At 33.9% G+C, this 1,026-nt stretch overlaps 1 non-coding gene across 1 annotated transcript; it reads left to right on the forward strand.

Annotated features, from left to right (window-relative positions):
- Positions 1-527: 527 nt before the first annotated feature.
- On the forward strand, positions 528-601 carry TRNAV-AAC (transfer RNA valine (anticodon AAC)). The gene has a single exon. It is a non-coding gene; the product is annotated as a tRNA-Val (tRNA).
- The last annotated feature ends 425 nt before the right edge of the window (positions 602-1,026 follow it).

Below are 1,026 nucleotides of genomic sequence, written 5' to 3' on the forward strand. Positions count from 1 at the left end.
ACGGTATAGATGTGATCTATGTAATTGATTTTATATGGACCAGCTCTTGAAGTGTTTATTTCAATATATGGGTGGGTTTTTATAAGGTTCAAAAAATCAACGGTTCAAAATCTTTATAAATTTTTGAAGCTCCAAATGTCATTTTTTTCATCGAAAACACAATCCAGGTGTGGATTCCTTCTAAATTGACCATGCCCAACACATTTATGGGGTCGGAACTGTAAAAAAAAAACACAGGAAGAGCAGAAAAACCCATTTAATGCTTATCATTTAGCATATTTCATTTAGCACCTACCCATTACTCTTAATTATAATGGGACGTAGACATGGTTTTGATTTTTAGTCAAATATGTATTTGAATCCGTTTACTTACAGCTAATGCTTAGTTCTTGTCAAATAAATCGTTAGTAAATCTTGCTTGGAGATTCAAGTACAAACTTGCCACAACCCATTTGAGTAATCTAGTTTCACTATAACCTCGCCATTCTACCCATCAGATTATTAGTTAACCACCTTTGGTCACGCAAGGTGCCGTGGTGTAGTTGGTCATCACGTCAGTCTAACACACTGAAAGTCTCCAGTTCGAACCTGGACGGTGCCATATTCTACTCTATTTCCCATTTTTTTTTTGTTCATGTTAATGTAATGTTATATATATACTGAAGCTATTGCCTATTATCATGACCCAATCTCATCTATCCTATTCACAAATACAAATTGTTTCTCGACACATTGGTTTTGAGAAAATATAGGGGTATACAACGTTTAAATATAATCAAAATAAATTAAACATCTGATAATATTGAAGAGCCATATTAAATGAAACAAAGATTATATGGTAAAAACATCTTAAGATCATGACTCGTGACTATTTTTTTTTATAACATTGCAGGATTTTTAAAAATCTCAATAATGTTGCGACTATGATCCTAGCCTTAGTTGGGGTATAGTCCGAGAAGGTTCACTGATGTGAGAGGAAACATCCCAATGTTGTTAGCATCCGTGTGAATCAACCTGAATAGGCCA

Source organism: Nuphar pumila, chromosome 13 (genome assembly GCF_984573655.1).
Source record: "Nuphar pumila chromosome 13, dmNupPumi1.hap1.1, whole genome shotgun sequence".
Lineage (NCBI taxonomy): Eukaryota > Viridiplantae > Streptophyta > Magnoliopsida > Nymphaeales > Nymphaeaceae > Nuphar > Nuphar pumila.